This window comes from Pleurodeles waltl, chromosome 3_1, assembly GCF_031143425.1.
Source record: "Pleurodeles waltl isolate 20211129_DDA chromosome 3_1, aPleWal1.hap1.20221129, whole genome shotgun sequence".
Lineage (NCBI taxonomy): Eukaryota > Metazoa > Chordata > Amphibia > Caudata > Salamandridae > Pleurodeles > Pleurodeles waltl.
In genome coordinates, this window is record NC_090440.1 from 866,243,129 (window position 1) to 866,258,700 (window position 15,572).

Here is a 15,572-nt window from a genome sequence, read left to right on the forward strand (position 1 = left end):
TCGTTTCCTGAATGAAAAGGATTTAGCAACCCTAGTAGGAGAAGATCTGGAATGCTTCTTCCACCCTTCACCCGAAGAAGAACCCCCTTAATAAGGTAAGGCATGCTTCCTCTCCTTAAATGCCTCGGAAAGCATGGACGGCAATTGCCCACCAAATAGGTTACGGCCTTCAAACGGCAGTCTCAACAAGGCCGCCTTCTCCCGTGGATCAGCCTTCCAGGAACGCAACCAGAGGGACCTACGAGCCCCAATCAAACCCCCAGAATCAGAGCCGAAGTACGGACCACATCTGAAGACACATCTGCCAACAACCAGGCCGCTGCCCCATACCAGCCAGGAGCTCCGAACACTCTGCCCCATCCTGAACAGCCACTGCCAGTTCATCCAAGTCCTGCACCAACGACTGGGCCGCAGAAGCCGAAGAAATACCTGCCCTCAGAGCCAGATCCTCAGCCGCAAAAAGCCCTCTTAAGCCCTGAGTCCACCCTACGGGCCGTGGCATCAGCAGGCACACAATCCTCCGGATTGACAGCAGTTTTGCCAATCAGGGTAGCCAAACGTGAATCCAGGAGGACCGAGGGAGGCCAGACCTCCTCACCCTAAAGTAAAGAACGTATCTGAATGAACCGTGGAACCTGAGCCATATCCACATCCTCCACTCCCAAAACACCATATCCTTCACAGGTCCCCGAAAAGGCATGGAAAATTCAGACAGCGTCTGATATCGTGGAAAAAAGTGAGAGCCAGCGTTGGCAGGACTAAACACAGGAAACCCCTACATGTGCCATCACAACCCACATCACCTTCCTGGAGCCAAAATCACCCCCAGAGGACGTAGATGGAGCATCCCCTCCCACACTCTCAGAGGAGGACTTCCCTGCAATTGCAGGAGAATGGGTAGCCCTAGCCCCACTAGGCCAGGCCATCCCCGCATGAAGAGCCCTGGAAACAGCCCCCTCGAACATCTCCTGCACCTCCTCCCTGGACATGATGGGCGCAGCACCACCACCCTGAATCAGGGGGCTCCCAGGAGTGGAAATGCCATCAGCACCACCCTCCTTTGAGGAGGAAGAAGAAATAATCCTCATAAGAAATTTTAAGGGTGTAGGCGGGAGTCGTACCACTGTACACAGGTAACCTGCGGCACCAAAGGTACTTGACCTTGCCACTGAGCTCTAGCACCCGGATTCCGGCCATTAACTGAATCTGTAGGCACGATCTCATCCACAGATAAAATATACAGGGCCCAGGAACAATATCCCAGAACCAATCCAAATAAAGGATAAAACAAGAATTTCAGCCAAAATGCGGGCAGAACGCCCGTCTTACCCGCATAGAAACCCAAAAACACTCTTCGGCATCCCTCCGCAGCTCCGCGGCCAAAAAAAATCGGAACTGAACGCCCCAGCCACCAAGAGCCGGCTGACCCCGTCAGCCGCCTCCCAGGACGCGTCTTACGAGCAGCCCCGCCTGCTCAGAAAAGACGCGCCCGGCCGAAGCACACCTCGCGGAGCTCCGCTTCCCGAGGAGTGCATCCAACGATGACCTCCAGGCCCCGCCGTGAAGGTAAGTGAAAAGGGAAAGTCTAGCGTGGGCTAGACATAAAGAACAGGGGTGGGGGGGGGGTTTTAAAAGGGAAGGGTCTAGTGGGAGGCAGGAAGCCTCATTGGTTTAAAGGAAGGCGAGGGAGGGACGGGAGGTAATGAAAGTTTCAGTGAAATTTCCAAAGATTGTCACTTATTCTTTGCTGATTAAATGCAGTTTTTTGTAGCAAGCGCGTAACATAATGAACTATTTTCCAGGTTACGAACGTGTGAACTGTAGGTTACATAAGGATATTTCTTAGTAAGACACAGTAACCCACTGCATTTTCTTATTACGATTACGATGTGAGCTGTAGGGTACTGAAAGTGATATGTAACCGATACATTAACCCTTTAGGATATTTTATGATAATTGGATCGTACGTTAACCGTAGTATGCGTATTGTCTACCTCAGCTACATTATACCCTGCGAGAGCAACCGTCTTTAATTGGGCAGTACAGGAAATGTCGCTCGCTTGCTCAGCAATAGCTCCGATCCGTGCAAAACCTGCTCGTCGCAAGTGTAAAATGAACGGTGGGTAACACTACCACGATATCATGGCCGGTTAACAGCGCAGCCTTACTTGTATCTCTAGCCCACATTACATCCAGCGTTCCTCACAACAAAATATAGACAACCTCCCTCGATAAGTTAGCATCATACAAAAATGTCGCGCTCGTAATACCATTAACATCACAGAGAACTGTTGAGATAAATACGCATGCACCATTTAACGAGTGCGCATTGTCACAGTGTCGCCTAACACCGCTCTCGTGCACATTTCCATATGTAACATTACTCCCTTAAGCCATTTTACCAGCAAATATGTTTGGACAGCTACAACGCTAACCTTGCTCTTGTGTAAGTGTTCCATTCTATAGGCGATAGCCTGAGTGCAGTTTGCTGGACCATTTTGCCCATCAGGGTGCTTTGGGTACCTCCCCACGTTTGTTTGCCCTGTCGCTTGGACGGTCTGAAGTTCTTCGTTTCTAACCCGCTGTAGTCCCTCTAGGTGTCAAGTGAGTCGAAAATACACACTCTGTGCCTGTTTGATAGAAACGTTGGCTCCACCAGTCCTACGAAGTATGTTGTTTTAATAAATGATGTATAATGGTCTGTTAAAGAAGCGGGACCTAAAACCAAGACCGGAAGCTCTTTAAGGGAGTGCTGTGGATCATCGCTTTAAGGCTAGCGTCTGCACCCTATGGCTCGAAAACATCTTGTGGGAAAATCACTAATGTGTGCAATAGGCGTGTGACTGTCTTGCTAAGAGTGTCCTATCGTAGCGGTTTTGTAACTGCCTTCTCCACGCTCTTCTGTGGGTTTTATTTTTGGGGGGGGGGGGGGGGGTCGGGGGAGAACTGTTTAGTAGCACAGCTCAATGGAAACGGGACATCTTTTATGTTTTTGGGGTAGGTGTTAGTGGCCCAGCTCAATGGAAGCGGGCTATGCATCATTAGTGAGAACACGAGAGGCATACAAGTTGTGCCTTTTTTATACAAGGATACCCTTCAGAAATCTCACGTCTCATTTTAACCCTTGGCCATGCTTATGTGTTCATGTGGTGAGTGGAAGACATGGTAGTGCTTGGCGGAGAGGGTACTTAAAGAAGGAGTCCGCTTACAGCTTCTCACCACTCTTAAGGACACCATTCCCCACCTGGAACCCGAAAGTCACGGACTCGATTTTTTTTCAGGCCAACTCATCCTTAAATTTTTCTAAAGTGAATAAATGAAGCACACCTGATTTAGGTTATAGTCCGCTTCTATTAACATTGCTACTAAATCACAAGAGTGTGGCAATAAGTGGCATGTAAAAATACAAGTAACGAGCGTTGGCAGAGCCGCGCATGCACGCCTACAAAATGACTGGTGCATTTTTTTAAAATTATTTACCAATTAAAGATGGATTGGTAAAAATATAAAACAATGAAAAGTAATGCGAACGTTTTTTTTTTCCTAATGTGGAGGGGTCAGCATCAATTTGCTGTTTCTCCCCCCCCCACCATTAAAAAAAAGCAGGTGTGAGAGATGGAACAGGGAGTGGACGGAGGGAGAAGAAAAGCAGCATTTGAGAGAGGAACACAGGTTAAGGGAAGTATGAGTGAGGAAGCAATATGGAGCGCGGGAGAAGTCGGGAGTTTGGCACAGGGAGAATCGCACACGAGAGAGCTTGCAGGCTCGCACAAGGTAAACAGCAACACAGCGGGCCTGGGGAGAAGCACACAAGTAAGAGGGCTGTAAAACACATGCAATCTAATGGAGTACTTAAACAAAAATGAAAAAGTAGTTCGCTAAAATTGAGCCAGGGAAGCATAGAAGGCAGTCAAACTGAGAGGTGATAAAAAGAGGCTAGGGTCCACGGGAGGGACAAACAAAATGGACACGTTGCAACAAGGAACACCATTAAATAAGAAGCAAGCAAACGAGAGTGACGATAAAGCCAATCGATAGTAAGCAGTGGGTGAGATGTAAGCCCCTTAAAGTATTTAAGTCAACAAAAGGTCCTGTGCTGTCTAGTAAAAAAGTCAGTAGCATTCATTAAAAAAAAATACTCCAAAGTGTAGAGTTATTTTGACATGGTTGAGGTTTAACCTTTAGATTTTAATTTAAGCAAAGAGGAAAACACAAGAGTGCCCTTAGTTGAGGAACCCAGAGCCCTCTGCTGGTTGTTAAGCGAGCTGTACCATAGGAGGTTTATTGCAAGGTCACTACAAAAAGAAACCAGTCCCTTGTTCTCAAACCAGCATGGCGGCGAGAGCCTTCCAATCATTGGCTGTTGTTAGGTGTGCCAGTTTTCAGTGCCCACCAGCACCTGATACACTAAATCTGGGCCACCAGAGCATGAGACCGCTGTGTAACATCTCCCTGCCTATGCCATGCTCTCTTCCATGAAAGAGTCATTTACATTCTGTACCCTGATAGTGTCAGTGACAAGACAAATCTTTGTCCTGTGCAGATTTGGAGTGTGGAAGAGCATGCTCTTTCTGCATTGCTCAAAATAAAGGCTTTTCAGGGGCAGTGACCAGTCAAATTCTAGGTCAGCCAGTGTTTACATACTGTTGACTGTATTTGATTTAAATAGACTCAGGGGGTTATTCCAACTTTGGAGGAGGTGGTAATCCATTATATCCATGGAACTCGTAATACCGTAAGTCCATTATATCCTATGGAACTCGTAATACGGCTGGTGGTATATCCGTCACTTTACCGTCACTTTTGGGCCAGATTACCACTTCCTCCAAAGTTGGAATAACCCCCTCAGTGTTTTCAATACGAATTGGGTAAGAATCAACTACTCGTAAAACAGCTACATTGTATAACAATTTCTGTTGTAATCACACATGATGCTCGAAAGTTGATGTTTCTGCAAGAGAGCAAGTGCATTTGTCTAAATACATGTGCCGTTATGTGAATAAAAGCAAGCAGTGACACCCAGCAAGTACCAAGCCTGCAAAATAAGGCTAGTCTGCAAACTTACTGTCTGCAAGCTATGCTAATCAAATTGGATACAAGAAAAATATTATCAGCCTTGATGGCAATGAAAATAGACTATTGCAACTCTAATGAGCCAGAGAAGTATGCTTTCATAGACGTTACTGATCCTAGGAAACTGTAACCGTGGGACCAGTGGATTGTAGCACCTATTGCTTGATAAGAATTTTGGTGATTTTGTAGCAAAGCAACGCTGACAGCTATTTGTGCCTAAGTGTACATAAACACGTTCATATTTATTCGCTGAAAAAACTCAGAGTTTCAGTAATATTACAGTTCCAGTACAAATCATAAAACCTCCTGAAACTCATCAGTTATGGTACGCTTTCAAACTCAAACACACTGCCACTCATGATCTTACACAACATCACTGATAACATAACAAATAATAGAATTGATGACATGAACCCAATCCCATATGACCTCATGACACAGTTGATGCCACTGCAAAGCACACTAGTAGAATGTGCGAAGCAGAGTGTATGCACAATAAGTAAGGACAAGAAACTATTTAAGCCTGCCTAAGATACCTCCTACACAAAATACCTCAGTAAGCAACAATTAGTACTGCGGAAAGGTGTTTGAATAATAAAGCATGCTTCAAAAACCTAGCACTAGTACAACTTGTGATTGGCATACATGGATTTTGTGTGTCCACAGGATGAAAAGGGATGGTCACATCAAATAGAGGAGAATGTGTGAGATTGAGTATGTTTGCATGTTGTTCTTATGGCATAATATGCACCATGCACAAGTATACTCTGTACACAAGATGCAGACAGGTAGGACCTACTTCATAATCATATTTGCTAGATACCTATTAGATTCTCAGTTCACGTTTTATTCTCAGTAGATAATGTGATTAAAACATTGTTTGAAAGGCAGTCAAATGTTTTTGCTTAGAGTCTTGAAGCAATTAAGCTATTGGTAGTGTTTAACAATAAACTAAATTGAAATCTTCTCTGAAAGCTAAACAATCAGTAGCCACTTGAAGCCCTGAAAGTCTGCACAAAGAGTTCCCCAAGGGTATCATAGAGAATGTTTGATACGAAATGTTGCTAAATCGTATAACCAGTTGGTTTACAGAAGCTTTAATTTAGTGTAGGTATATAGAAAGGATAACCTAATTATTCAGTTAGAGGAATGGCTATGAGTGAAATGTGATACATAGTATACCTTCAACGTACATCCTCTCCTGTGTTTGTCAGTAATGTTCTTTACCCATACTGCTACCGGTTTTAGGTCGGTCCTAGGCAGCACCTGCGCTGTCTCTACAAGACATGATGTATTCTCTCCATGGGCTTCTGGCCAACCCATTGCTTTTGATTGGTAACTTCGAGTGTCCATTGTAAAGGATTCCTTCTAAGTGGTTAATTCTACGATGTCCCTTCTTTTCATGTATTGCTACTGTCCATGGAGCATGCCGTATTATTTGTGTCCTGTCTTCTTTCTGCATTTGTGTTTGTTTGTGCTCACATTTTTTTTTATTTGGTGTCTGTTCGTGTTTCATGCAGGTTCCCTTTTCGTTCTCTGCCGTGCTGGTGCACCTATCATTCATTTATCGTGTTATCATGTGTTATTTATATTTAAAATCTCTCCTGTGTCAGTGAAGCTTTCATTTGTTTATTGTGTTATCGTGTGTTGTTTACACAGTAAATCTTGATTTTGCATTCAGCCCAAAACACACACATCCGACGGGAGCTTTTTTTAAAAATAAAATTTGGAATTCTCATTACCTTTGATTATTGCATTTATTAATACTGCCTGAAATCTCCAACATTCTTGCAGCTCCATGCAAGGAAACTGATTTATCTTGCTTTTATTGCGTGTGCCTTACAGTCCCTTTTCTTCACATCTCCCTCCTCCTTCAGTCTATGCTGTTCACCCCTTGCCCTGCCCTGCTCCCTGCGTTGCTCTGTACTTAATATTACCAAAGCTAAGCCCACTTAGGGAAAACGCTTGCTCTTGCAGATTGTAACGCTCCGGGGAGGCATTACCAAAGATCTATAACTTTTTTTCGACAGGTCGAGTGGGCTATTGGATTCCCTTGCACTAAAGAAACATTTTCAGCTGGCGGGATTTGCCCTAACTGGTGGAGCAGACTCCGAGAGCCACTGCAAGCACTCCAAATGCTTCAGTGCTGCAGCTCTTGTCATCACTGAGCTCCTCACACTAGTCAAATGCCCCAGACGCAAACCCCAGACTTTACAGGGAATGCGCACTTAAAGAAACACCTGGGCGCGACATTAAATGCAATTATTGACTCTGTTATCAGGTTCTCTAGACTAGCCTTAATTCACCGCATAGAGATGGAGAGTGCATCCATCAACATTTCATAAGAATTCACCCAGTGTTATGTGGCTGGAAGCTAAAAATTAAATCCAAGGGCTGCTTAATGTGGGTAGCAGTCGGCAAGCCATCCTTTTGTATGACTAATACATTCACGGGTACTTTCAAGCCGGTACATGCTACGGTGTGGATAAAGCTGTATTTGGCAGATTGTTCACGCATATTCATGAATCTCACTGTGTCCCACTGGAGTGGCATGGTGAGCAAAAGAACGATGGATTAAACCCAGATCTGTGACTGGGGGTGAGTGTTTGCATTGTCAGCACTCCGTCCATCATCCTTTTGTGTTGCTAAAGTTGCCCCAAGTGGGAAGGGTATGCCCAGACGTGGGTCCCTTGCTCACTGTGCCACTGGAATCAAGCTAGCCTGGCTGAAGAAGGGTGATACCCAGAAACCAGTCCCAGGATGCTTGTTTCCGGTCCTTGAGGACCTGGCCTGGCAGTTCGGGCTGGACTGTTCCCATGAGGAACAGGGTCAAGACTGATTTGAATATGGCTGGGTCTAAACTGGGGTGGCATGGTGAGCAAAAGAACGATGGATTAAACCCAGATCTGTGACTGGGGTTGAGTGTTTGCATTGGCAGCAATCCGTCCATCATCCTTTTGTGTTGCCACAGGGCAGTAGCTACATGTTTTTGTTTGATCAGCAGTTGGTATTCACTCTGCAGTCAGAAGTGCAACTTCCCTGCTTTTCCAGTCTTTGTGTTAGTAAAAGTCAAAAGCCAAAAAGGCAACACTGTTCTCCCCGATGCTTGTTTGCAAGATAGAGTGCTAGAGTTGATAGGTATGAATGTTTCTTACCCAGAAGTCGCAATATGAATTTCCCATGCCCCGAAAATATCTAGAACATTTTCCTGCTTGTTGGAAACAGCAGCTCATCTATACGCCAGGTTGGTGATCTAAAAAATATCTTTTTTTTTAATGTTTACACAGAAGTCTGCTAACTTCAGAACAGAATCAGAACAATCCTGCAATGAGATGGAATCAGTACATGAAACAGATTAATTGAAAATACACTTCATGCCACAACCTAAATGTTGCTACTAAATATGTTTGTGGAATATGCACTTTGTAATTGCTATTCCCACATTATACATGCATCCGACGCAACTGGACAGTTTGTCACACCTTAATGTAACAAGAACGCTAAAGTACCAAAACAGTGTTTTGGAACATGTTTTATAGGTGGTGCGCACAAAATCAAGGAGGGTGTTGCATGCATATTCCATGCTAGGCAAGCATGGAAGAGCAGCTGTTCACGCTGCAGGTTTAAAGCTGAAAGGTGCTGTATACAGTCCTGTGATCCTATTGTCTTACTTTGATTCGGCATGACTGCAGATTTCCATTGATGGAAACGTTTGGAAAATATACTCATACCCCAGATTACCATTGGAAAACTAAAGGCAGATTGTGCGATAACCTAGAACTGTTTAACAATATAATCTACCACTCATTCCATTGCATTTTAGTCCTGTGATGGTGATCTTGTTCTCTCAAGGGACCCACACACCCTGTTGACAAGGCAAAATACAAAACACTTGGGGGTGTGAGGCAGTTACTAGAAGGAAAACTCATTTTCACCGCCACTCCTTCCAAAGTCTGTACTAATCTCTGCTCCTCTACACCTGGCTACAACACTGAGAGATGGTCTTTAAAGGATGGACCTGAAAAATGGTACACTGGCGTTTTAACTTTATTCCATCTGTTTAGTAGTTAGTCTTTGTGAATGTTAAATGCCACTAAATATCAGTTTGACTGTGTGCAAGGTAGCTTTTAAAATGAACTTTTACCCTGTCTGTAGAAGGCATGTCACATTCGTGTCATTTTTGTTTCTAAAGTGGTTTAACGTGGTGAAACATTATTGCGTTCACCATTTCATACGGAAATTTATCAAAGTCCATCATTGTGATGAAAGATTAACATATATAATGCCTGCAGTATATGCAGATAAATTGAAACACACTTTTTTCTAAACTGCAGATTGTCTGCTTAATGGTGTATTGATTTAGTGTAAATTGATGGTAGCCGGGACAAGTAAAGTGCTCACTATTCTCTGTCTGATTTGGTCCTTATAATGTCTAATTACTTACCGGTAATCTTCATTGCTCCTGGTCCTGTAGTCCTCGCATTACTATATGGAGAGGAATCTCTCCATGACAGAAAAAAAGAACACGGGGAATGCTATATCACCACCCCGCCCCCACCGGGGAGTACATAATCATGTGCTTACCCAGCATTCCTCCTAAACTACCAAGCCTCCAGACTCGAAGGCCGGCCATCTGGGAGGGAGGGCGGGGTGTAATGAATGGGACGAGGACTACAGGACCAGGAGTAATGAAGATTACCGTTTAGCAATTAGACATTACCCCCAGGTCCCACAGTCCTCGTCCCCTTCATTACTATGTGGAGAGTACCCAAGCTAAAAAAGAACGACCTGAGAGACAAAATCAGCAATGAACCACAGAGGCAAACTACAGATACATGCCAAAAAGTGATTTAATGAAAACACCACAATTAGGAGCAAACTGCCTGACGAACCCCTAATCCAAAATTAAGTTCATCCCCCAACACATTCTGAAGACGATAGTGGGAAACAAAGGTATTAGCAACAGCCCAAGTTACTGCCCAACAAATCTCAGAGATGGAGATCCCCTTTATTTCCGCCCAAGAGGTGCCATACTTCTGGTAGAGCGACCCTGCACACCTCCGGGAGGAGGAACACCGGCCAAAGAATAAGCCAGCTCAATATCCTGCTTCCTCCCCCATAGAATAGGAACCAAAGGAAAGAAAAAGAGAGTCAGATTTGCGAAAAGGGCAAGTTCGTTCAAGATAGACCAAAAGAGCCCTTACGGACATCCCGCAAGGACCAATCCAGAACCCCTGCCCCAGGTGACCCCACCTGCAGGGAAGGGAGGACAATCTCCTGGGAACGATGGAACTGAGAAGCCACCTTGGGAACAAAGGCCGAATCAAGATGCAATACAATGCCATCCTCGGAAAAAGACAAAAAGAGTTCCTGAGCCATTAAAGCACCCAATTCCCCAATCTGTCTAACTTAGGTGATAGCAAACAAAAACACCACTTTGAAAGGTAAAAACTTAAGATAAGTGGATTCCAGAGGTTCAAAGAGGGAAGACACCAAGGAACGAAGCACCAGAGGTAAATCCCATAAAGGGAAAAGAGGCTTCCCCAGAGGACGAGAAAGAGAAAAGCCTTTCAAGAGACGAGAAACCAAATCTGCTGAATTACCGCATGGAGCGCAAAAAGCCTTAATAGATGCCCACTGATCACGCAAGGTAGAGACAGACAGACGCTTCTCAAAACCTTCCCACAAAATTTGAAGAACAGTAGGCAAGGAACTATCCAAGGGAGAAAAACCAAGAGGAGAACGCCATTTCTGAAAATTACTCCAATGCCTAGCATAGGATTTCAAAGTAGGTGGCTTATGTGACCACTGAATGGCCACTGCTAAGTGCCTGGAAATGCCCTTGTGCTGCAACCCTTGCCTTTCAACTTCCAGGCCGCTAGCTGAAGCTTCCAGAGAGGCAGCGGTGGGACAGACCGTAGGGGGAAGGGAAACAGAGGAAGAAACCAAGGACCCTGAACTGACAGTAACCGGACTACCAGGAATCAAGATCTCCGAGGCCAAAAAGGGACCACCAGAATCACACACCTGTCCTCCCACAGCAGGCAAGTCAGAAACCTGGGAATGAGGGAGAGAGGTGGGAATGCATACAACAGCCTGTATGGCCAAGGGACTGTCAATGCATCCACTCCCCATGCACCTGACTGAGGACTCCGAGAGCAGAATAGAGGAACCTGAGCATTGAGTCGGGTAGCAAAGAGGTCGAGGTAGGGTACACCAAACCTCCCGCACACCCTGAGAAAGCCTCCTGGGAAAGAGAAATCTCCGTTAATGGAGGAAAACACCTGGTGAGATAGTCCACCACACCATTGTCCACCCCACGCACATGCACAGCAACCATGGACTGAAAGTAGCGTTCACCCTACTGAAACAATTGTTGCACCACCAGATTGAGAGACTTGGACCGAATCCCACCCTGGTTGTTGAGGTAGGCCATCGTGACCATGTTCTTGGGATGAACTACCAAGTGGTGAGCTATGAGAGCATGACGAAACGCCATACAGGCCCGGAACAATGCCATGAGCTCTCTCCAATTGGAGGAACGTCTCCCCTCCAGAGGAGAGCAGTGGGCCTAAAGAGACCTCTCACCCAGGGTTGCCCCAACCTCAAAGAACTGGCATCCATAGTCGATACCACATGAGGATTGGGCTGCAAAAGGAACCCCTTTCTCCAAACTGGAGCCCAATGTCCACCAATGCAGATTGTTGTGAACCCTCAAGAAGACAGGTACTTCGTGGTCGCACAGTTGCAACTCAGGATCCCAACATCAGAGCAGATGAATCCACAAAGGACGGAGATGAAACCTAGCCCAAGGAACAGTAAACACTGCTGCAGCCATTAGACCCAGCAACCGAAGCCACAGTCTCACTGGGGCAGACTCCTGCAACAGGAACTCCAAAGCCAGAGACTGCAAGACATGTATCCTGGCTACTGGAAGAAATACTCTGTTGAGATCTGTGCGGAAGCACGCCCCAATAAATCAGATCTTGAGACTGAGACAGCTGGCATTTGTCCCAGTTCAGGAGAAACCCATGGCTCTACAGAGTTGAACAAACCAACAGACGCTCCTGCACAAGCTGGGCTGGAAAGGGAGGTTGAATCAACCAGTCATCGAGATAAGGGCATAAATGTACACCTTGGAGATGCAAGGAGGCCACCAGGGGAGCCACTACGTTGGTGTATACACGTGGAGCAGACTGGAGGCCAAATGGAAGGACTCTGAACTGGTAATGACCCCCCTTGAGACAGAACCAGAGAAACTGCTCAGATGACGGATGCACCAGACCATGGTAGTAAGCATCCTGAAGATCCAGGGTGCAAAGAAAATGACCCTGAAGCACTAAGAGAATGATTCTCTGCAAAGTCTCCATCTTGAAGGGGACATGGATGACAAATCTGTTCAGAGCTTTCAAATCCAAAACCAGCCGGAAGCCCCCTTATGTTTTGGAACCAAGAAGATTATGGAATAGAAACCTTGACCCTGCTCTGACTGGGGGACTGGCACCACCGCCTTCTTTTGCAGCAAAGAACCGATGAACAACCGCAGTGCCTGCCATTTGCCAGGGTCTGAGGGCCATGGATTGGGACTCACCCCAGACAGAAGTGGAACAGACAGAAATTCAATCCGATAACCATGGCGAACAATGTCCAGAACCCACAAATCTGATGAGGCAAGAGCCCATGTTGGAAGAAAATGCTGCAAATGGCCTCCGACCTCGAGATCTAGGACAGTCATAATGTCAGGAACAAGACTTAGGAGGAGGCGGGGGGATTTGTGTTTCTTGCCCCTGCCCAGTGGGAACCGGCCTTGTGACCTCACAAACTGTCTTCTGGAGAGTGCCTGAACCAGAGACTTTTTACTAAACAAACGGCGATCTCCCAAGGTGGAACAGAAAGAAAAGGAATGCTTTTTCTCCTTAAAAAGTTTATGCAATTTCTCCTCCAATTCTGCCCCAAATAACACATTGCCTTGGAAAGGAAGCCGTAATGTAGAAGCCTGCTGCGCAGCATCTGTCTTCCAATCCCGCAGAACAAGATTCCGGCGAGCAGACACACAAGCCCCCTCTGCCAGAGCCAATGCCCGCACCACATCAAAGGAAATATCTGACAGGAATTCAACTTGACGCTCAATAATGGACATCAGCCCAGAGCAGTCCGAGGACCCATCCAGAGCACTATTCAAGGCCTTGAGATCTGACAGTAAAGACTGAGCAACGTAAGTGCCAGCCCTCAAAGCCAAATGAGTCCCAGTATATGTTTTTTTCAGGGGCACATCCACCTTCCTGTCCACAGACTGCTGAATCACAGCATCCTCAGCCAAGGACGTGCGGCCAACCAAACTGGCGACAAAAGAGTCAATAGGCACCGAATCCGACAGGGGTACAACTTGGCCATAAAACAGGGAAGAATAATCTTGTCAGGTCCCTCCAATCCCGCTTAATCACTGCCTGAATAGAAGGATGAAGAGGCACATCCACAGGCACTGAACTCTGGAACTGGCGCAAAAGAGAGCCAGAAGAAGTGTCAGGAACCTCAACATCAGGAAAGTCCATGTTCAACTTAACATGTCTCACCAAAGGAGGCAATAACTGCTTGGAAATATATTTGCCCTTCTGCTCCTTTTGAGAAGAACCCTCCAACTCAGAACTGGACGAGGGAGAAGCAGCCACCCCAGCCTGAACCACAGTTGCGTAGGTGGGCATCACCCCTTTTACTGCTCCTCCGAACAAGCCCATGGGAAGAGGAAGAAGAAGAGGAGGAAGAAACCTCCACATGTCTCCACCCGGACGTGTGTTTTCCCATCAAGAAACACGCAGCACAGCCAAAGGACAGGAACCAGCAACTGACACTGAGCAACAACAAGTAGCGAGTTTAAACCCCCCCTCAAAAAAAGAGTTGGAAACGACAAGCACCTGATGCTCCACCCCTAACCGGAGCCCCAGAGAAAATATCCACAGCCAATAGTCCACAAAAAATGAAGAAATCAATAGGCCCCTGAAAAAAAGACTATAAAAATAAACTTAAATAAACGTAAATGAAGAAAAATGACAGGCAACACTTACCGGCACACCAAGGTGACCTCCGCAGCATTACGGCAACGTTGCCGACTTTAAGCAGGAACCCAGAAGCTCAGGACGTGCTTCCGCAGTACGAAGCCGCCCCAGCCACAAAGAGCCGACTAAAGGACCCGCCCAGCGGTCCATCGGTTGAATCCGGAGACCGCGCTGCATCGAGGCCAAGCACTCGAGCAGTAACAGCAGCAGCAAGCTTCCACACCGCCCAGCCGGAGGAAGCCATCTCACTGCCCAAGTCCCCGCAGGAGGAGCACCGCCTCGTCACCCTGTCATGGACAGAAAAAAAGAACAGAAAGAATGCTGGATATGTAAATTGTTATGTACTCCCTGGTGGGGGTGGGGTGGGGATATAGCATTCCTCGTGTTCTTTTTTTCTGTCATTGAGAGATTCCTCTCCATATAGTAATGAAGGGACAAGGACGGTAGGACCTGGGGGTAATGAGTCAGATGAATTAAACTCTCACACCATGCCCAATGTTAGGAATTCCTTTTAACTGGTGATTGTTTACTCCAGAGGGCTTTCCAACAGCTTACTCTGTATTCCTCCCAGAATTTTGTTAAACTCTTCTCAGCTTGGGAGGAAACCCTAACAAAAGATAACTGAAGTAAGTAAAATGCATACCTTACAAAACTTTTAACTGTTCTGTTTTTTCAAACGTGCCATAAAAGGGGAAAATGAATTACATTGTGCATGCGCATCAGTTTTGTGTTGCCTGTGGAGGTCAGCGCTGCTGGAAAACAAGGTGAGTATGGAGTGTGATCAGCTACCCACTGTAAGGGGCTTTATGGGCTTTACTTTGCCTCCCGCTGACTCGGTAGTGCATCCCGTTCCTTGTAGCCCCTATCGATAGTTGTCTCAGCACGACTCGGCCCAGGGATGCAAGACTAAGAAGGCCACTGACACCTGAATAGAGGTGGTTGGTTTTGGGAAACAACAGATACACTCCTGGATGGATCGGAAGGCGATTTGTGTTGAAGGATTGGTTACAGTACATTGCAGTAGTTTCTGAACACAACCACTCTGTCAAGTAAGACTAATCTAGGCAATCAACAAGCAATGTCCAGCTCCTGGAAATATCATTTTTCCCCGACCTCCGGGATAGAGCACCTCCTTTCACACAAATATCTCCCATGTGATATTTAAGCTCCCCTTCTCTGTGAATTAGATCCTCCTCTCCTGTTGACACTCATACCTGTTACATACAGATCTATTTAGATATTAACATTTTAGATCAAGTACCTTCTATACATTTTCTTTGTCATATTTATTGTATAAGCCATTATTCATGGATGTGTAACTAATGAATGTGTTTATGTTCGATTGTGTTGCTTTGCTCTGCATCAGCTGTTTAGAATGGAGATTAAGTGTTGATTTAGGAGCTGTAAATGCAAATCTTATTGTAGATTGTCATCCTCTTCCTAATA

General features: G+C 45.9%; 1 protein-coding gene across 8 annotated transcripts in view; it reads left to right on the forward strand.

Annotated features, from left to right (window-relative positions):
- Positions 1–3,718: 3,718 nt before the first annotated feature.
- The window catches only part of ZMYM4 (zinc finger MYM-type containing 4), a 1,242,519-nt gene continuing 1,230,665 nt past the window's right edge, over positions 3,719–15,572 (forward strand). For 4 of the 8 annotated variants that reach the window (XM_069223798.1, XM_069223804.1, XM_069223801.1 and 1 more), the window contains exon 1: positions 3,720–3,774. The gene's annotated coding sequence lies outside the window, so the exon portion shown is untranslated. Of the gene's footprint in view, positions 3,775–15,572 lie in introns of all 8 variants that reach the window. The other 4 variants (XM_069223800.1, XM_069223806.1, XM_069223799.1 and 1 more) reach the window with 2 other exon arrangements.